The sequence below is a fragment of the Onychomys torridus genome, chromosome 19 (assembly GCF_903995425.1).
Source record: "Onychomys torridus chromosome 19, mOncTor1.1, whole genome shotgun sequence".
Classification (NCBI taxonomy): Eukaryota; Metazoa; Chordata; class Mammalia; order Rodentia; family Cricetidae; genus Onychomys; species Onychomys torridus.
Genome location: NC_050461.1, coordinates 31,781,341 through 31,803,780, shown reverse-complemented (window position 1 = coordinate 31,803,780; position 22,440 = coordinate 31,781,341).

The following is a 22,440-nucleotide window of genomic DNA, read 5'->3' as shown; positions in this document are numbered from 1 at the left end:
ATAGGGAGAGAGTTTCCTGGACATGAAATGGGGAGGGAGATACACTGGTAGAGAGTGTGCGCGCGGGGGTGGGGGGGTGGGGGGTGGGAGGGGTGTTAGAGGAGGGGATAGGGCCTGGATATGGTCAAGATACATTGTATACATCTATGAAACTTTCAAAGGATTAGAAGACAAACCAATATCATCACTGCCAAAAAAGGCATTTCCCAAATGCCTATATATCTCCATTTCAGAAATAATCCTTAAATTTTTTTTTCACCCAAAACCAAGTTTGGCAATGTTTAACAAACCTATGAGAAAAAAAAGATATAAACTAGACTTTAGTATAATAAAAAACTACCGTAATGAATACCCATGTCCATGTGCATGTATATATGCATGCAGGCATGTGCACACAGGGACCATATGAAGAAGCATGATTTGTCAGGAGTTAATGATATTAGCCTGTACCTAATTCAGCCTTGATCTTGTGCCGATCTGTATTAGTCAGACTCAGAAAAATTAACTTGAGACTCTGAAGAGGAGTTCTTGACTGTTCAGCACCCTAGCGTTATTTGGTTACATCATTTTGCTTTGATGATGTGAGATTGCTCACTCTTACGTTACATTTTTAAATTACAAATTTATTACACTTATGGTGAGAACAAAGAATACCCACCCAACAAAAGTATTGAAAATTATGGTTTAACTTTAAGGCTCACACACAATACATTTTTATAAAATGCTACTTTTGGTTCATGATTAAAAAGGAAAATATGTTTTCTCAAGTAAACTATGTGAAATATAAGATGGTAAAGATTGAAATGTGTTTGTGTCCTGATATCAGCGTTTATTTTAGGACAACACTCTTTTATTTGGAAACAAATGTAATCTAGTTAAAACAACAATACAAAAGAAAGTGTTTAAACCTCTTCACATGTATCTTCCTTTAAACGAAAATCATGTCATTCAAATGTATCTAAAGCAATTGCCTTTTGGCAAAATCCTCATGGTAAAGCTGGTGAAGTTCAGGTTGGCAGAGCTAATGTGTGTTCCATCTTCCAATTGCATAGCCAGTTTTGGTTTTTGTTAGCTGTATGTTGCCAGGTTTCTTTTTTCTTCAAAATCTTATAAAATTCATAGTTAAGAAACAAGTCTATGAAAACTGAAAAATAAAGAAGATGAATTCAAAAGCAGCTGCACACGCAGCTTGATTGCGATATTTCACTGCCTGTCTGATGTCTTCACGGCAGCTTCAGACTTAAGAGATTCTGAAAGTTGATTGATTGCTTCCAAACTGCTACATAGTTTTATTTGATTAACCACATATATTTTTGCCAATATGTCTGGCTACCTATTTAAAGTTAGTGCATTGCTGGCAGGATTACAAAAACAGATTTTAAGGATTGGAATCGGATTTGGCAGGGAAGGATTTAGTTCCAAACTCATAGGTGATCTTAAAATTTCATTTGACATAAAAAGAAAAACCTTCCAGTAAAAAACGAAAGACTCCACTTTCATTGAGTGAAAAAGCTTCCTGGCTACCAAACATGTTTATTTTTCTGTGTTTTTGCCCCTTCACTGGTTCTTCTGAAGAAAAACACTTGAATGATGTTATTCAAAAATATGTGAATATATACATATTTAACCAAGATTTTTATTTAGATGTAAAGGGAAGTAGTACTTCTTTGAGGGGGAAAAAGAGTTCTTTTCAAAAGTCCATTGTAATAAAAGAATCTTTTGTCCCTTCTCTTGGCTTTTAAGGGTTTTAAGGAGTTGTTTATATATCTCGATGGCTTGGAAAGACAGATGTATTTTATGTAATCTTCCATGTAAGATTTTTTTCATTTCCCTTATAAATTACTTTTCCATATTTTAAAATATAGTTGTGTTTGGGAGGGGGATGGCCAAAAACTATGAACGGTTATTTGTTGGTTACCACGAACCACTTGATAAAGTAGGCATAAATCACAGTGAGCAATAAAATCCCATCCAAAGTCCAAACCACAGCTTTACTGAGAAAAAGAAAGTCTATTAAAATTGTATCTCATTTTCATTTTATATTAAAACTAATGTATGAGTTTCATTTGAAAGCAAACAGTTACCAAGTCCATGACTTTATTCTAATTAGTATTAAGAGAGACCTAGTAATGGAAGAAAGCCAGTATCCTAGAGAGCCAATGATAAGTGCTTCTCTACTCCACAAAGGGTGACACATTATACTTAATGTAGCCACCAAGGGATATAAATAACTAACAAGGATGCCAGCCCTCTGAAATACATAATCAAATAGTAATAATTTAAGTACACCTGCTAGGTTATAGCTGTGGTGCAAGTTCAACACCCAGGAGTGCTGCACTAATGAAATAGTTTCTTGCATTAAATACTATAAAACTTCCCTGATGGTTTTAACTCATAGATCAGGATACAAATCAAACTGCTCCTTAACTTCATCACAAGATGGATATCGAATATTACCTGAAATAGCTCACACAAACCAGCCTGGGCTTTGCTGGATGACTGACAGCCTGAGAATACGGCCTTTCTTAATGTCACACTAGTGGGCATGGGGATGCCTCTTGCATATGAGTGCCTGGCTGCAATGAGATACCCCCCCCCCGATCTTTGCAAATATAAAGTAACGTAAGTTCTATTATTCATAAGATACATATAAAAGCAATGTGAGAGCTCCCCCTATTGACTCACAGGAATGCATAATGTACCCTGAAATACACCTCCAAATATTCATAATCAATATGAAGCGTGAGAAACTTCAATTTGAACTTACAGGAATATGTCTGATGACAGTTGTTGCCATGGAGAAAAACTGGAACAGTTGGGAATAGACTCCAGAGTTTGTTTCTGAACCCTATTTTCTCTGGTCTGGAGCCTGATCTCCAGCTGGTTATATAATCTGGAAGAAACCAAGGGCTGAAGATACTGTGTTGATCTCTAACTTGTGCTTAAACAGACCCAGAGAGGCATGTGTAGGTCACAAGACTTCTTATTAACACCTAGGAATTATTCAATTAGCAGACTCCCAACTACCTGCTTTGTTTCATAACTGCTGTTGGTCTACTCATGTGTTCTGCTTTGTTTTGCAGCAAAAAACCAAATTGTTATGACCTTTTGAAATTTGAGCACGTATATTAAAAACATAAAAATTTGACATTCTGGAAAATATTCACAGTTAGTAAATCAACTTTTTTTTTTGAAAACAGAAAATGCAAGATGTATTGTCTGAAAATTAAGCAAAGCTTTGTCTTTAGAAGGGCCTCTATATTTTCTTACATGCCTCAGACTCTTAAAACTTTTGTGGAATGGTTCATGCCATTGTGACAAATGTCAATGTTTTCTTCTTAAAAATTATTGAAAAACATGAAAAGCATCATTTCTATGACTTGCTTTTTGGTGACAATATTAGTAACCAAACAGCCAGTATTTATATTATCATTATTATTTGCATAATTCATCACGAGGTGTTGGCTTCATTAGTGGGTTGAGCAAGGAGTTAATTTTCACCAGGAACAACCCAAAGATAAGTGAAGATGCATTTACATGTGGATTACCCTGGTCACTCAAAGAGGGCCAGGTTTGGGTTTCATAAACTTATTTTTATACATTTTTCTTTTACAGAGAAGACAAAATGAACCCAGACTTGGGCAGCTCTGGTTTTGCTATCTCCTGTTATCCTCTCCTGACCTCTGTTCAAGGATGGCGGTTTTGCCAGCTGCAGTCCAGTCTGAGTGCCTTGCCCAGTCCCAGCTCCAATGCTGTATTTCACATGACACTTTTCCAGTGTGCTGAGGTCCTGCAGGTATTAGCTGGTTACTTTCATTTGTTTTATTTGCTCTCCCTTTATTGTACTTAACTATGCAAGGTCACACAGAGACAGAAATAAAGGGAAACAATATGAATATGGGTATTCCTGATGAGGAGGTCTCCTATCTTAAATAATTTGGGGCTAGAATAAGTTAAGATTGTCTTCTTACGATACTTTCCATAGTTGTGTACATTGACAAGGTGAAGGTGGTAGACATGACACTTGGCTCATCAAAATACATGGCTTTCTTTCTCTCTAGAATTGACTCTGTATTTGCATGTTTCTTCTGATTGTTATATTTTTTATTCTTTCTGATTCTTTCCTCTTTTTACTCTATAAATATAAAAACAATCTTCATGATAGCTCTGTTCTGGAGATATATATTACATCTTATTAAATTTGAGCATCATATTATTGAACTCTAAGAGGCTCTCTTTGCACTAAGGGTATGTGGTTCTGTGGGTGAGTACTTGCCTATGATGCACAGGCCCAGTGAGGAATTAATGCAGTGCAAATCAATTCTACTGTTTTATATTATTTAACCTGTCAAAAGTTAAATAATGATGGCTAAAGGTATTCTTATTAATTCTCCTGTAGACATACCGTCATTTTAAGAGAATAAAATGGCTTTTAAACTCACTGAATAGAAGTAATAAAATATGCCACTAGCATCTAGCATCTATCTTCTGTAAATTTGATATTTAATTAACTATTGTGTCTGTATATATTCCAAAAATTGTTTTCAGTTACTGAAATTTTGCACTTTAGTAAACAAATGACTGTTTACAACTTCTGAAATTTCTCAGGACTCTTGGAATTTATAAACAAAAGATGGAAATATGTCATATTCAGAACTGATATGTATTTTTCACTTCCCAGCATCAATCTGATACAAATAAATGATCCCTGATGTAGTTAGAAATGCAGAGACTGGTGACAGGGAGGAAGCAGACAGGGTAAGAAGACTGCAGATGCCAGGATGAAGAGTTAAGAAACAAAGTTTTAGGACTTAAATCAGTCTGTTCTCAGTCATTATCTAGACTCCATGAAGTGCTAAAATACCGAAACAGAAAATGGAAATCATCTTTAAAAATTGTAATTATGGATATGCTTGAGGGAAAGACATTAATGAGAAGCATGGCGGAAGTCAAGTTTAAAAATGCTTGACCACAGGCAAACAAAAACACTGAAATTCATAGTGCCAGTACTTGTTCAAGAACTCTATAAAATGGATCTTAACAACCACTGACTCCATCTTGGGCTCCGCAGTGAACCCAGAGCTTAGCTCTGGACATTCCTGGTTATCAGGTAGACATCGAGCAAGCTCTGTAGTAAGTGACATTAAACCTCATTTTCTGAGTGGAGAACACTCAACTCAGTTCTGTTCAACTCAACTCAGTTCTGTTCCACCCACAAAGTGGGCATCAAATGGAGTAAAGTGTGTAAAATATATTATATTCACAGTAAATTATGGCTATCATTCTCAGATAAAAACAAAGATTAATGATGGTAAGAGATAAAGAGATTGACCAAAAAAGCATGAACAACGATCTTACACTTATATTGGCTTAAAAATAAATGTACATAAATTAAATCTAGAAGATATCTTTAACCAATCAAATGTATGTAATTATTGGTGAAGTGAAGTATTATAATAGAGCAATAAATCAGAAAAGAGTTGCTGTCCTTAACATTTTTAATATTAGTGTTATAGAATAATCATCCAAATTAAATATTAAGAAGATTTGTCTGAAAAGATATATATGTATCATGAGGTGGTTCAAATCTAGAAAAACTGAGATGGCCAACTGAAACATGAGGGATGACTTTTTAAGAAATGCATTGCCTTTTAAAGGAAAAAATTGGGGTCTGGAGAGATGGCCCAGAGATGAAGAGCCCTTGACACTCTGCCAGAGGATCCAAACTGAGTTTCCATCACTCACGTCAGGCATCTCACAACCATCTTCAGCTGTAACCCAGAGAGCTTTGATACCCTCTCTGACCTCTGCAGACATCTGCACACAGGGTAGATACACAAACACACACATACACAAAAATAACATACATACATACATACATACATACATACATACATACATACATACATATATACATACATACATAGGGAGACTGTCTTTTGTAGCTTAGCTTCTTACCTGAGTCCTTGGCTATGAAAGATCATCTGTTGAGCTTGAGACTGAACACATAGCCTATTAGAGAAAGGGGTTACATTTAGCTACTTGAAAAGCGTGTGTCTCACTACGGAAAAGTGAGACATGTGAAGAGTTCCATTTCCTCTTTTAGAATGTTAAAACCTATTTGTGCTAGTGTTATTTGAACTCTCACAGATCAATAGCGAAAGCTTGCTGTCAGCAGGGAGAGGCGCATAAAGGAGGTGATCACAGCAAATCCACTCAGTTGGCACATGTTTATAAATGGGCAAACCACTGACAGAAAAGCTTATTTTCTTCATTCTTTATTTTTGAGCTATTGCCCTAGTCATGGTTCTAAACTTTAGGGAACACTTGTAGTAGTCTTTTAAAATTACTTTCTCTTATTTAAAAAATATTTTTATTGCGCTTATTTGGGTACACACGTGTGGAGGTCAGAGGACAATTTGCAGGAGTCAGTTCTTACCTTCCAGCATGTAGGTCCCAGGGATTGAACTCAGATTGTTGTCTGGCTTGGAGGCAAGTCCTTTACTGTCTCAGTCATCTCGCTGGCTTCCTTTTCTATCCTTTCCTTTCCTCTTTTTTCTCCTTCTCTTTGTTGTTTGCCTTTTCTTTAGCTAAAGACAAATTTAGCTTTTCTTAAGGAACACAGTTAATCTTAATTCACTGTATAAAATTGGGGTACAGAATTATAACACACAAATTGCTTGATATTAAAATTCATTTATAAGGAATATTCAAGTAAAGCTGCAATAATTATGATTTATACCAGAAATAGTGAATATATTATACCTGCTTAAAAGTTGGGGAGTATCTTTAGAGTGATTTGGAGGGCCAAGGTGCACAGGAACCACTGATACCAGAGTTCACCACTCATGCTGTCCAGCACACACACATACACACACACACACACACACACACACACACACACACACACACACACGTCCAAACTCGAAGATGGAAATCCTCATGAGTGGGAAAGAAAATGTTGGTTCTGTATTCACAAGGCTTGTTACAACTGTAACGACCGCTTCTTGAACTCTACAAGTGCTTCTGAAAGAGCAACGTCATAACAGAACATGAGCAAAATTGTCTGGAGGTCATAAACTTCAAGCACAGAAAGAGTAAAACGTCGTAATTAGGATTCAAGCAACAGATATAATATGAGTGACAACATGACTCAGCAACTTACCCTTATCTTTGACAATTATAAAATTGCATTTCTTTATTTTTTTTTTTAAAGAAATTTCTTATTAAATTACTTGCATGGATGGTTTTTGGACTTTGCATTCCTGACAGTGTACAGGCTAGATGCCTTGAAAAACCCTTACCCTAGTGCAAAAATCTGAAAAATTTTGGACATAAAGTTTTAAACATCTTTATAAATGTTCAATTATTTTGCCAAGAAACAAAGGAAGTGGATTTGGGAAAAATAAAAGAGGGAAACAAGAAAGCATACATCCAGAGATCCATTTCAGCTCTACATTAGACAGCTGCCCCGGGCATATCTGCCAGGTCCTGGTGATTCTAAATTTCCTTCAAGGAACTAAATGAACAGAATGAAAGCCATGAAGGAGATACCAATCAAAATGCAGAATTTAATTATAAATAAGCTACTCATACTTGAACCTTCAAAAGACAGCACATTTATTAAAGAATGAATTAGAAATCGTACCAACCAGAGGGAAAAACTAAAATATTTGGTTCCATATTGTTGGGGGAAACCATCCTGAGAACAGTGTAACCACAGGCCTGGGCCAGAATCCATTCTATTTGTGTGGTCCCCAAACCCCAAGATAAAAATTCAGTCAAAATTGATCTCAAGTTGCTCATGTCTTTGGAGCCACCTGGCAGAAGCAAACATTTATCTTCTGTGGGAGAATTGTGTGTTAAATTAAAGCCACAGTCATTCCCTTGAAAAGTGTCACAAATCTGATATCTTAATCCAAGAATTCTAAAATATACAGAGACCTGTGAAATTTATACACTTGATACATTTTGGAGGGAAGACAGGATGAATATGAAAAAGGAATAACAGACTATCCTAAATATTCTGGGATGGTTAGGGAAATCCCAATCACCATTAGGAAAAATGAACATATGAACATATACACATAAGTTAAATAATAAACTAACAGCAGAATTCAATAGACAGAATACATAGAAGACAAGATACAAATGGAGAGAGATGTAACAGATTAGGGAATGTGGAAGAACTCTTCTAGCTTTTAAAATAAAGCCATAAACACTAAACAGTGCTTAACAGATGTGTGAAATGGAGTGAGAATGTGAAACACTGATCTGCTTAGAATTTAAGAACAAGAGAAAAAAAGTATGAAAACAGAGGCTTGTAAAGGGAGAAAAACAAAACAAAACAAACAAACAAAACAAATAAACAACCAAATAAAAACAAGAGCTTTTCTTAAATAACAAATTCAGGTTGAGACATTTCAATACTTTATTTTTTTTTTATTATTTTACTTTTAGACACTATGGGAAAAATTGTAGAAGTTCAAGATAAAAACAACCAAAAGAAAAAGACAATGCATAATGGAAGGAACAGGAAGGGTGGCCTATCAAAGATGAGGTTCTGTCTTTAATGTACTGAGCTACATGCAAGGCTAGCACTTCACGAGAATGTCCGTGAAGTACTGTATAATAAGCCTAAGAAGTTTACCGCCATAGACCCACTGCTGAGGAACAGCTAAGAATCACCTTCAATAAGAGCAAAGACAACTGAGCGGTGGTGGCGAACACCTTTAATCCCAGCACTTGCGAGGCAGAGGCAGGCTGATTTCTATAATTTTGAGGTCAGCCTGGTCTATAGAGCTAGTTCCAGAACAGCTAGGGCTACACAGAGAAAAAAAAAAAAGAACAAAAACAATCCTGAGTGAAGTTTTAGAATTTAACAACAACAATGCTGAGCAAAGAAATGATAAACATGAGGGTGATCCATACAGAATTTGTCTATGTCAAATAAAAATGGTCATAAATTATATAAAACAAAAATGTCAAATTGGTGGTATGCACAAACAGAACTGAAGAATAGCATGTGAATTTGAAGAATATTTTAAAAGCATTCTGAATTTCTAAAATTTCTTGAATAGATAAATTGGTTCAACATGGTCTTTAAGTAACTATTATTTTTAAATTTTTCTTTGGTTAATAGAAATAAGGTATAAATAAAATATAGAATGGTAATACTACTACTATGGGAGAAATAAAAGGGTTTAGCATAAAGTAGAGGCCAGTAGGTGGGCCACATCCATCGGAAAATATCCAGTCTCTTTATAAAGCAAAACACATAATTTAATTCTAGTTAAAATTCCAAGCTGAGCTTAAAATCTCTGTATGGGAACTACATGTTTATATCTTGCCAGATAAGTCTAGATCACTGTTAAAGACAAACAAATGTTGTGACTTAAAATAAGTAGCTGCCATTTTTAAGTAGTCTGTATAATCAAACCAAGCAAACTGACCAGTGACACAGAGCAGATATTTCATGCACTCATTTATATCCAGTGCTTCCTCTGTGGCCAACAGTGAGCAACAGATTCTGGGGAAAAGAGATTAGTAGACAACCTGAGTCTATCTGTTTGTCCACATGTTAGTATAAAATAAGTAAAAGTATCAGTTTATGCAATGGACTTCTTTCCAATGACATTCTTTCCAAAGGAAAATGGGAATAAATACATAAAACAATAATGGATGGGGGGGATTACAGAACAAAGGTGTCCAGAAAAACTTAAAAATCATCATTTGAAAATTCAGAAAAAAAAAACCCAAGAAAATCATTCAAAGGATAAACAAGACTTCAAAGTATTAGGAGTACCTGTATCATAAGAAAAATCTAACAGATGACCTAGAGACGTTATCCCGTGTACAATTTTCCCATGTAGACTTTTGTTATTAAATTATTTTTGAAAACAGTTTTTGAGGAATTTTTTTTGGGAGGGGGTTCACAAAAGCATGTAATCTCCTAAATTAAATGTAATTTCACTTCTAACTTGGAATGGCAGGGAGAGCAACTATCAATAATTTCTTAAACACTCAGCTGACAGTGCACAGTCCAGTTCATCTCTTTTTCTGTATGTTTTTAATTCTAAAAGAATAGAACTCATCCAATTTTTAATATTATTAGTGTTTGATACATCCCTGTATTCTGTAAAAGCTCTAAGAGAACCACACATTTTATTGTCCCTACCAAAGAGACATAATGAGGCCAATGTGCTCATGACAAATACTCTGACTATAGAGTCCCCAATCAGATGTTACCTCTGCCCCTAAAGACAGATGCTGATAGTCCTATTTGCATGCTATTTTACAAAATTATTTTGTGGATATCCATTTCATTGAAATTCTACATAGGCAAGGTAGAAACTGTTGTCATAATAAAAAATTTAAAACAAGTGTTCTGATGTTCGGACAGAGAGGACAACTTTTAACTATAAGAATAATATCACGAAGTAACTGGTTTTCTTTTACACACACTAGATGTAAGTACAACTTTGTTATTTAATCAAATAAGCAGAAAGCAGATTGTTTTCACTCACACTTAAACAATGGCTCTCACTCAGTGCATGACACTGTTTTTTGTTAACATAAGCAAGAGAAAGAGAATGTGCTTGGTGTGATAAACCAACATTTGCAGCAAGATCTCTCATTTTATGGATTAAGAAAAAAAAAATCTCTGTTCATGTTAAGGCAGGAACAGACTCTTTTGTAGGGAATTCTGTTAATGTCTTGAAAAATGAAGTGCCTATAATAAGTAATTAGATACATCCTCATACACCTGTTAGAACAAAAAGTACTGTATGCTGACTGTCATAAAGAGTAGGAAGTAGGGACGGGATGCTTCCAGAGACTGGGTAATAATGAAGAAAAAGGTCTCCTTTCAACTCAGAGGACAGTAGCTGATTTTATTCGAGACAATGCTGGGAGACGCTGGAACTCAGTCATACCTGCTGACTAACAAGGGCTTTATACAAGCCATCAGATGGAATCAGTATCAGGAGGTCAGCTAGAAAGCTGAGCACGTGGTTGAAGCTGGCATGCAGTAGCATGATAAGCAGCCCCAGCTCAGAATTGTGCTTTTAATCTCCCCCATCAGAACTAAGCCAGTTCCTAATTTTGTTGTAGCTGAAAGGAAAACAAAAACAAAAACATAAAATTTCCCAAAAATAATAATAACAAAACAAAAACCACTTCATACATTTTGTCCACCAAATAAAAACCCAGAGGCTGAGTTAAATTGAACTTCAAATTTAAAAGTTAATATTATTTTGCATGTTTCTTAAGAAATATTTAGGTAATACTAAAAACTGTTTTCATGTTGACCTGTTGTTTTTTATCTGTTCTTTACATGGCAACTCTTTCTTTATTGTCTCTAGTTGCATTTCAAGTTTTTTTCTGACAGTTTGTCCATGGCAAATTTTTAAAAGCAATACAGAATGATGACCCTGTGTTTAGGATGAACCAAAAACAGTAATTATGAACATCTAGAGGAGCTGCCTATTATAGGTTATTTGTTACTGATGTGGATGATTCATGCTGAGAGAAAATGAAATCCTATGTTTGCCAACACAGGAGGTGAATCTTTGGTTTGGATCTTTGCCTGTGGTGCCTCATGGCCTAGTCTTGGCTTGATTTGCTTAGGAATAAAGGATGCAGAAAAATGACAATATGCAATAGCTTTTGCAACAGACTTAGCCTCTTTTACACAGTGCAGCTAGAAGCAACAATACTCCTAAAAAGGGGGGGGGGCTTTTCTTTTAAACGAGGAGAGTTGATGTCAAGGGGAAAATGCCAAATGTTTAAACTACAGATTGAGAAATCATATCCCTTTGAATATTTAATCACTCCAATAAAAATTACAACTTAAGTAAGTTTATTTGAAATTGTCCTGATAACTCAAAAAAGAGCAATAAACATCTGCTACAGTCTTTGAACCTCTAACTAATGATGCTTGTTTTAAAAATCTCAAAAGAAAATAAGGAGCACACCGTGCTAGCCCCTCTCTGTCCAGAACCTCAACACTACAGGAGTTAGCAATAACTTGTTAGAAAAAGCAATGTTGGAGCTATTCAAAAGTCCCAAGGAGCATCAGAGAAAGTGTAATAATACAGTGGGTGGAAAGCTTGCCTGAGATTAAACCACACTGACTCCCTTTTTTTTTGAAAATGCCTGTTTTCTTTTATAGATGTATTTTCATTCTAACTTCAAACACATAAAACAAGAAGTCATGAGACAGTTCCTTGTATGAACACAACCTCATATCTGCATTCAAACCTGATGTTATTTCTTCCAGGGTATGAGGTCTCTGCCCACATTGGGCATTCCTAGAAATTTTTCCAGACTTTATCCCAGGGCACAGCAACTCTCTCATGGCTTTCTCTCCCAGAAAGCTATTGGCCAACAGAACTCATGGTGACTAGTCTAAGAAATGGAGCTTTCAGGGTAAGCAGGAGGGTGCACCTCTATAGGCATTGTTACTGCAGAAAAGATTATGTTTATCAAAATAGAGAATCCAGCAAGTTTGCACACTTGATTTCATCTTATAAATAAAACAGTGTTTAAAGTCAAGGACTCTGGAGATTAAAGCTATAAAATGAATAGGTTGGTATCCATCAACCTCAGCAAAATTATTTTCTGAATTTAACCATAGCTAATAGCATTTGTTAATAACAAATGTGCCTGCAGTTTGATGACACAGACAAAAATATTAGCTGCTTTTATGTGTCAAATTGGCTTGACCCTAAGGTGCTCAGGGTGAACATTATTTCTGAGTATACTGTAAGGATATTACTGTGTGATATTAACATTTGAATCTATGCACTGAGTTGATTGCTTTCCTCAATATGTGATGGGAAGGGAGAAGAAATACCAGGAGATTGAGGAATGGAGGAATTTGTCACACACACATACCCTCCCACCCCACTGCCTGTATTGAGATATGACATCTCAACTCTTTATGTCTTTTAAAGACAGACTAAATTAAATCATGGTTTATTGAGATCTTAATCTTACAGAAAGCAGATAGGGGACTTATCAGTTTATAAACAGGTAAGGCAATCCCCTATATTATATCTGTCTGTGTACCTATGTGCCTATCTATGTATCTATCAATCTATCTACCTACCTATTGATCATTTTAAACCTGAATGAACAATCTTAATAGCTGGTTCTGGGACTTGGGGATTCAAAATATTGAAAAATACCTCAGGCAGGAGAAACCCATGCATCTATTGACCAGCATCTTGAGCTCAGGCAGGAGAAACCCATGCATCTAATGACCAGTATCTTGAGCTTTCTAGTTAGCTTTGGCTAGTCATTTTTGCTTTAGATTTTCATTCGCCCTTCCTTTTTGCCACTATACCAACTATGATGATTAGTATTGACTGACTAGACTGGAATGAGTGATGCCTAGAGACTGGTAAAGCATACTGTTGAGTATGCCTTTGAGGGTATTTTCTTATATTACCGACATGTGGGGCAGCACCTGAGTAGAGAAAAACACCCAAATATCAGTGGTACAACTCAGTAAGTTAAGGACCTAGATGGGGCAAAAGCAGAGGGAGAGAGAAGTTCACTACTGTGGACTCACTCTTGGTCTCTGCTTCCTGCCAACCACAAGGTGAGCAGCTTTTGTCCTGCACTCCTTTCTCCCATTGTGTTCATGCCTTGCCACAGACCTAAGAGCAAGGGAAGCAAATAAAGAAGTTTATAACTTCTTACATTGTGAGGCCAAATAAGCCATCTTTTTCAGGTAGCTTTTCTTAGACATTTTGTCATAACAAAAATTGCTACATGTACACTTCTGATCTCAAGATTCCATTGACTTTTTACTCTTCCAGGGTTTAGCCTGCTAATGTCTGCTTTCACAAAGCTGCCTTTGGATCTAGTTTAGCAAGAGATTTAGAAACAGTAGGTTTTGGTTCCAGAGGTCCATTACTTGATATAGTAAGCATTGTTCCCATTTTATAAACCCAAGTATGTCATTGAAACTCTTTATTTATAATTCTCAGTTCTCTGTAATAGCTTCTTTATTTCTAAAATCATGTATCTATTTTTCTTGAGTCATTACATACTGAAATTCAACCAGATTTCAAGGTAAGTGCCACACTGTTTTCAGAATATCATGTCCCTCCACTTGCTGTCATGTGAGCTCTGCTCTGAGGGCTTACAAGCTCTTGAGGACAGAGATTGAGTTCTGTGCACATCTGCCTTCAGCACCTAATGAGGGATCTCACAAATGCTTCTTAGTTGAAACTTCCTCTCATCCCATGGTTGGCCATCAGTGGCACTAATCCCTTAAATTGAAAACATAACAAAGTCCCATTCCAGATGACTCTAACAGGTACAAATTACTCCTAAACTTAAACTTCTTCAAGCTTAGATAGTAAACATTTTAATATTTAAGTAGTCACTATCAACATTTATAAAATACTAAGTCATCATCTGGGTTTTAAGTTTCTTAAGGAAAAAAACCTGGTAGTTTTTAAATCACTCATAATATGGATCAAATATAGAGCATTTCATAAAAGCTAAAGTGTAATTATTGATGTTGATCATTGAACATAATTAGATGCAGTTCTTCAAGATGGACTTGTAGGAGAACCAGGCCAGGGACTATGAAAGCTGAGTTCCAGACATACATCTAACACTGAGTAGACATGTAATCCTGGAAAATCACTGGCCTTGGTCTGCCTTGATTTCCTTATCTGTGGAAAAGGAGGTTTAATACTATGATTCTTGGTGGCTGCACTAGCTCCAAGTTCCACCACCTGTGCATATTCTAGACACCTTAGAAAATTGCTGGGGTAAAATATCAGTTCCTGTTTCCTCCGTGTGGACCACTGTACTTCTATATACTTTTAGGTCACTTCCTCAAGCCTTTGCTCACTTTAACATTAGTGGGACCCATTCTGCCCACCCCAGTGAAGACTCTAACCAGACTTTCCCCTCAACTTCTCTACATCAGTATTCCAAATCCTCTTTGTGAAACTGATTACTTCAGTTTTCCCATAGTCCTTATCACTTGATTGTACATATAATTTTCTTGTTATATTTTATTGTCTGTCTCTCCCTCACTAGAATCTGAGTCTCAGAGGGCACACACTTTAGTTCATTGACATATCTGGAGTACACACAGCACAGTGACTGGCAGTAGATACTCAACAAATATTTGTAGAATGAAAGAGTCCATTTATAATAAGAACAACCTTTTATAAATTGGATTCTTAGAATCCAAAGTCTCTGTAATCCAAAACCATAAATATCAACTTGACTTGGCCTATTAAAGTTGGCTGAAATATAAAAGTTTTAGGTGTAACAGTTATGATAGAGGTACATTGCTAAATATTTTTTAAGAAGGTCAAAAAAGAATCTTCTGATTTTGTTTCCAACAGGAAATCTTCAGAAAATAAAACATTCTGATTAGAGACTTTAACTATTAATGCTGAAATACTTATAAAAAGGTTTTGTAATCTTCAATGCTACATGTTCATAAATATTAAAATTCTAAATAGTAATAATTTTCACTGATTAATATGTAATAATAACAGCATTCTAAATAAGTTCTCTTCCTGTAGTTATAAAAAAGTAAAGGATATTGAGAAATGTAGGATGAATTTATATTGTTTAAGTATATAATCTTAATTTTATATTTTGAATTATACTCACAAATTGCTTACTTTCCCTTTCCTACAAGTATGTTTAAGGACATGCATCTTGGTACTATAATTTTAATCAATACTTCATCACAACTTTACTGTGGAACAAATTTTAAGTTTTCCTCCTTTTTCTTTCTAGTCTACATATTTCAAATTTTTGACTTCCCTCTGAGCTGTATCCACCCTTTTGTTTATTTTTTTATCTCATTAGCATCTTGGCATTTCATCATCCTTCCAAGCTTAAAAACAGAAGACAAAAAGATGTGGGTATTGGTACTCTAGTACTCTGGAATAAAATCTCAAAAGCAGAGCCCAATGGTGGCCACTGAGCCAGGTGAACACATCTGAGGCTACAGTGATGGGCAATAAGAGGGAACAGCAGGAGGAGGAGCTGCTACCTTGGGAACTCACAACATAAGAGATTTCATCTCATGAAGGTAACAGAGAGCGGGTCAGTTCCTATTCCTCCTGGGAATATAGCTTAAATTATGCTCCTCCAAAGGAATTCATGATCCATAAGTTATGACCAAGAAGACCAAACACATTCACTATTCAAACTTTTGTGCTCACACCATTGCACAGCCCACAACTCCATAGTAATTCTGAGGCACCCTAAAGTCCAAGGAGACAAGTCAGGTATGGTGGTGCGCATGCTCTTGCAAGTGTGTGTGTGTGTGTGTGTGTGTGTGTGTAATCCTAGCATTTGGGAAGTTGAAGGACAGAGGATCTGGAATCCAAGGCAAGACTCAACTATATAACCACTTGAGGTCCAGCCTAGGCTACATGAAACCCATCTCAAAATACAATTCCATGAATGAGTAAATAAATAAACAAACAAAACAAAGCAGTGAGACCACGTTGTGTGTATTATCACTCTTCCAGTCATTTTTGTGCTTCATGTTGCTAAAACTAAAGTGGAGGTTTTAAACCCTTTTCAGGAACACTGACTAGTGTCAATTCGGACACAGCTCTGCACCTAGCAACCATTCTTTGCACTTTCACACAGAAAGAAAGCAAAGTCTAGTGGCATAGGGCTATAATCCCAGCTGCTTACGAGGCAGAGGCAGGAAGATTGTTAGTTTAAGCGTGTTGTGTTGGAGCCTGTTGACAGTCAGCTGGGTAGCTGGGTAGAGGCATGCAAATTGAAGAGACAATGAAGAAGACAGAAAAGAGTAGAGAGGTCTGCTGGTCCATGACAGACAGCCCCAAGTTTATCTCACAGCCAGCTTGTATACAGTCTTGAAGGATGGAAGATAGATCAGTGCACAACACAGGCATTCAACCACTATCTAGGCTGCCTTGCATCAAGAGGCAGGCAGTTTCATTTGCTATCTCAATGTATCTCTGACTGGCATCAGCAGCCTTTATCTAGCTAGATAATGTGTTCCTTCTTGTAAGCTAATCAGGACTTTCTCACAGCCCTTCAAGAAGACTCTGTGGGCTAATCAGGACTTTCTCACAGCCTTGGAGCAAATCAGCTTGAACTCTATTGACTCAAAATAGACTTCAGATTCAAATTGGGAAACTGAGTCAGTTGTGGGCTCCCACAGTGTTGAGCCACACAGAGACTTCAAGGACAGCCTTGGGACTAAGCAATATTATACCTCACCTATAGAGTGGTAGGAACAGGAATATAGTTCATCAAGAAAGCACTTGTCCAGGATGGAAAAGGTCCTAGATTTAGTGTGCTTTCAAGAAATTCTGCTCACATTATGGATGGTAACACTTCAATCTCCATCCCTCTACTGGAATGTGGCTCACTTGTGAAGACTCTCATCTGTCATTGTCAAGCTGCTACAGGCCAGTGCAGGAAAGAAGCCTTGCACACTAGTCATACACCATTTGAGGAAGACCAGAGAGATTCTTAGCATGCACTCATATACAATAAGGTAAACTAGAGTCCTGAGCTTCCATAAGTTGTCAGCCATTCTAACACTTGATTTTTTCGGATATTCTTTCTACAGACAAACATAATGTCTCCAGAAAATTTCCACAAAAGCTAGAGTACAACTTGCCTTCAAGCTCCTCTTGCCTGCTTTCCAATGTGACATGGAGCAAAATTTTTTACATGAAAGAGATTATCAGTTAGTCTTGTAACTGAAATAATTTATTTAATACCAAGGTGGTGTTCTCTGCTACTATGTCCCTCTTCTACTGCCGACTACTGTCCTTCAACCAGACCTGTGCTCATCTGTCATGGGAGGAAAATTCTTCATGGTTTGCTCCAACGCCTCACCCATGAATTCTTGGTTCTTAGTGACAGCTATTCCGTTGTCATTGTTCCCCAGACACTGTGTTCATGGGTGCATGGGAAGAAACCCTACTGTTGTGTTCATTCAGGTACCTGGCCTGAGTTCCACAGGGCACACAGCCAAGATACACTTCCATCCAGCCTCTGCTTAGTGTGTGGTAGAAACTGAAGAAACTGTCTTTGGGTAAGCAAATGAAAAAACTCAATGAATTTATTCTTTTTTGGGTTTTCAATTTTTTGAATTAACCTATTAAAATGAAATTTAGAGAATATTCAAAGGTTAAACATTGAGAAGTTCTGTAGTCACCCATTCCATCCACATGGGAAATAATGTTGTTTATTTTTTAAAAGTTCTATGAAAGAAGCTATTCTTAATTAAATTTAAGGATATTTACCTAGCTTATATTTTATAATCATGTCTGAAATCAAATGCCTTTTCACTATTTTAATTGTAACAAAATATTACAATGGATATAAAATTTATATAAGGTACTGAAACATCTATTAAAAGCATTGAAATTAGAAGATATCTTTGGTATAAAAATTCTTAGTTATATTTCTGATTTTAATTTCTTTTAATCCACACTACTACTATACAAATGCAAAATACTGCACAGTTGGGGGCTTTCAATATATAAAATATACTGTCCTATGTCCACTATATATAATAGTCCTAACTACTAAAATGTGTTAAAGTTGTTTCAAAAAATAGGTAGTTCTATAATTACATACAACTTTATGATCTCACTAAAAGCCTCAGGGACTTTAGATGGTTCCCAAAATTTTTTTTCCCCTCATTTTTTAAAAACTTCTTCGTGTGTGTGTGTGTGTGTGTGTGTGTGTGTGTGTGTGTGTGTATTCCTATGTGTGACAGGCACATTTTGTATATACCTGTAGAGACGAGGGCAAGCTCAAGTGCCATTCCTTACTCTTGAGACAGTGACTCTCTTTGGTCTAGGGCTTGCCAATGTTAGGCCAGGCTGGCTGTCAAGAGAACTCCAGGGGTTTACTTGTCTGCCTCCTCAGAACTGGGATTACAAGCAAGAGCACCTTATGGGGCCTTTTTATCACGGGTTCTTGGGACAGGAACTCACTTCTTTATACTTGCAGGAAAAGCACTTTATCAACAGCAATGTCCTTAGCCGTGGGATAGCTCCTTTAATTATTATTATTTTATAGTTAGCTTGCAAAATAGTAGTTATCATGATGACACTTTCTTGTAGCTGAAGTTTTTCTGTGTCCCACCTGGTTAGCAGCCGCTCAGACCAAGTAAGCACACAGAGGCCCAAGCATTTTGCTAGCTAGCTCTTATATCTTAAATTACCTCATAACTATTTATGTATCACCACATGTTCTGTGGTTTTACCTGAATCCCATTACATGTTACTCCTTGGGCTGCTTGCTGGCATCTCTGCTGCCTTCTTCCTGTCTCTCTCTTTGAATTTCCCGCCTGCCTCTAAGCTGCCTTGCCATAGGCCAAGCGATTTTATTTACCAATCAATCAGAGCAGCATATTCGCAGCGTACAGAAAGACATCCCCCATCATTTTCCTATGCGTCAGTCACCATGTTTCACTTGCATTCACCCGTTCCTCATCACTTTCCTGTCCTTTTCTCTCCCTTTCTGCTTCTGGTCCCTTCATTTTCAACACACACACACACACACACACACACACACACACACACACACACATACACTTCTACTCATTAAAAAAAAAAAAAAGAGTATATGCTGGTCTTTCTTAGCCTCCTTTCTTCCCTTCTTGCACTTTTTAAATACATCTTTTACTTAGAGAAAAAAGTCTGAACTTAGAATATAAGAAAAAATGTAGGGTTTTTTTTTTTTTTAGTTTTGTTTATTTTGCTTAAAACGATGATCAGTTTCACCTTCTTTGTGGCTAAATACATAGCACATTATCGTTATCCATCCGCTTGATAGTAGACATCTAGGCTGAGTCTGGGTCTTGGCTGTTGTGAGTAGGATCACAATAAATGTGGATGGTCAAATGCCTCTGTAGCAGGTTGCTGTCTATGTGCTGTGCTCCTTTGGGTATGTTCCTAGAAGTGACGTTTCTGGCACATGTAATAATTCTGTTTTTAGTCTTTTCAAGAATCTTCATACTATTTCCACATGACTGTACTGATTTCTATTCCCATCAGTGGTATGTGAACTTTGTTTTTCCAGCTGTTTTTGCCAGCATTTGTTGTTCTTTGTTTTTATTCTGAGTGAGGTGAGATGGAATCTCAATGTAGTTATGATTTACAGTTTCCTGATGGATAAGGATGTTGAATATGTTTATATATATGCCATTTGGATCTCTTCTTTTGGGAATTTAGATACCAGATGTCCTTGCCAGACAGTTGGCCAAATTAGTTCATGTTTGAGGACAAAGTCATGATGGAAACTATCGAGTGCATTATTGAAGACAACAACTACTGTAAATTAAGACTAATTAGAAAATGAATATTATTATAATATTATGGGGCTTAATCTTCATATGTGAGGGTGAGGGTTAATGTTTCCATCTCATGATAATCCTTACCAGACTCAAAACTGTTTTAAACCTACTGGCATATATTTGTGCAATCCTACCTTATCTTGTCAAAGTTAAATTAATTTTTTAGTTGTCATCTCATTATTTCCTCCTCACAGACATTCAATAAAATTTCAAGTCTGTTAAATCTGAAATATAAAGTTTCTTATTGTTTTGATGGTGAGGTATCTCTGATGTACACGAAATCATATACCCAGCTGCTACACATCAGACAATTCTAAAGATCTCAGTGACTTCCTGTATATTTCTTATGTCCTTTAATGTTATACCCTTATCAGTTAAAACAAACAAACAAACAAACAACAACAAAACCCTTACTTTTGTGTTTGGCACACGTCTGTTGTAAATCTATGGGATAATTGACATAGATTACTGGTTTGTTTTGCTCTTTCTTCACATCTTTTTTTCCCTTTGTCTTTTTCTTTCAGAGACAAAGTCATGCTATATTCCTAGGCTGATGCTGAACTCGAGGACTCGATTGAGCTACTGGACTCAGCCCTTCCGTGGCTTGGATAAAAATGCATACCATTGTACTTGCCCTCAGTTTCTGCTCTCTGCATTACATTGGCATCACACATTCAACTTATGAAGTAAAATTTAATTCTCTGTAACAGGCTAGGACCATTCCCCCAAATCCTTATTTAAAATATTGACACATATATGTTATTTCAATGACTATTGTGAAAATTGTTTCCAACCAGCCTGTCCAAAATATGAATCGAAACCCACAGTGACTGGGATTGATGCAAACAGACAGAGGGTTTTGTGGCTTTTTCTGGAAATGGCAATAAAATGTCAGTGACAGATGAGGTGAAAAGTCTGTGACTGATGCTTGCAGATTCCCACACAGAGTGTGGTCTACTCACTGTCTCCTAATGTGTGCATGAAGTGCTTGCAAGAAGAGTTATACAAGAATCCTATCACTTCTTCTGGCCCTTCAGGTTTTCATGGCCCTGCAATATGAATAAATTTTTCTTATACTTCTGGCTCAGGCTCTAAATTAATGGGCACCTGGCAAGACCACAAAATCCATTGCGCCAGCAAGTTATTATGAGAACAATCCACAGAGGATTTTCCAATAAGGTTATACATTGTCTTGTGTGTTAATGAGCAATGTTTTTAAAAATTCGATTTTTAAACTTAAAAAAAATTTAAATATATTTTTAAAAATATGAATTTTTAATCTGATTATGTTGGTAACATAAAACACCACTGAATTCATTCATGCCCCCTGATATAACTTCCCAACCAAGAGTTAATATGATATCACAGATTATATTATGTGGAAACTCATAGAATCTTTGCCATTTAAAACAGGACCTTCCTATCACAAAAGCCTTAAAGAGATATTTTCTTTTAGTTGAAATACCTAATACACTAATAAAAACAAGTGTGAATCATTGTGACATTTACATGAAAACATAACTTTTTGAACACCTTTCTCACTGAAAAGCCCTAAAGAAGTACAAAATACATCCTTTTGAAAAGCATAATATTTGCTACTGGTTTGCATGTTCCTAAGTATGTGTGTGGTGGTGGTGGTGGTGGTGGTGGTTGGGGGTGGGTGATCAAAGTTAGTTTCACACAGTAGTTTCACTTTACAGAATCACAACTTTGTAAAATCAGCTGTGAATTTGAGTCAAGACTGACTCAGGAAATCACTTGTGTAGTATTTCGTGATGCAGCTATGTGGATTTTAGTTGTGACACATGATAAAAACCTTGTAGGACTAGTACAACCTTGCTGGACAACTTACTGGTCTGGGGTTTGTTTTTGTTCTTACAAGCCCCCTTGTTGACAGGTCAGCACTCAACATCAAAGTTCATTTAAGAGAATTCTATTAATTCTTTGATGTCATCATCTACCCTATAGAGAACCAGTGGCTTCCTGATTTCTCTCTTGAGAACTGTATTGGAATGAATGGCACATGCACACAGTTTATTAGAAACCCTTGCCCATGTTCTAGAACCAACAAGTCATTAATCAACAGC